Raw genomic sequence first — 1008 nt, 5'->3', positions numbered from 1 at the left:
ACGAAGAGTTTGATTATCCTGTCTGAACTCTTATGTCATTTATCCGAACTGTGCACGAAAGATATACATATATATATACATATATATATATATATATATATATATATATATATATATATTTATATACATATATATATATATATATATATATATATATATATATATGTATGTATGTATATATTATCTTTGGTGTTGCGAAACCTAGGTCTGGTTTTTCTGTATTTGTTTTTCTATTTCTAATGTTGGTGGGACCACGATGAAACGTAGGTCTGGTTTTTCTGTATTTGTTTTTCTATTTCTGATGTTTGTGGCTTTTCGAAGTGATGATCTGAGCATTCCATCTGAGTATTTGAGCTTTTTAAAGGCCGCTGTGATGTAGTTCAGCTCTTCCGATAAATATTCCTCGCTACATATGCGGAGGTAAGAAAATCGGACACTTGGTTAGGAAGAACAACACAAAACCTCACAGCGACACAAGCATAGTTTACAAAATTCCCTGCAACGGATGTGTCAGTGCATACTTCGGAGAAACATACAAAGGATTGACAAACAGATTCAAAGAATACAAAGCGGACATTAGACACCACCGTGAGACAAATACCCTTGTAAACCACGTAGACACAGGACACTTACCAGATTGGGAGAAATCCACCATCTTGGCCAAAGGACTACACACACAAAAAAAAAAAAAAAAAAAAAAAAAAAAAAATCGAATCTCTACACATGGGTAATTACAACAACACAAACAAAAGGACAGGAGACTTAAAGTGGGCAAAAATCACATCCACCTATGCCCTCAAAGAGTGGAAAAGCGTCCGACCATGCACCAGACTCCCGGACTAAATCTCACACTTTTCGTTTCGGCTCAAAATTCTATTCTTACATTATTCTATCTTATTTTATTTTTTCAATATTATTTCTTCCTTTCTTGCCAAATTGTTATTACCGTAATCTATTATTGATTTCCACTACCATTTAATAATTCCTGTCATTGTAACATGTGAGTTC

Source organism: Oratosquilla oratoria, unplaced genomic scaffold (assembly GCF_046742065.1).
Source record: "Oratosquilla oratoria isolate Oo_2021 unplaced genomic scaffold, ASM4674206v1 SCAFFOLD48, whole genome shotgun sequence".
NCBI classification, from domain to species: domain Eukaryota; kingdom Metazoa; phylum Arthropoda; class Malacostraca; order Stomatopoda; family Squillidae; genus Oratosquilla; species Oratosquilla oratoria.
This window is presented reverse-complemented; position numbering follows the sequence as displayed.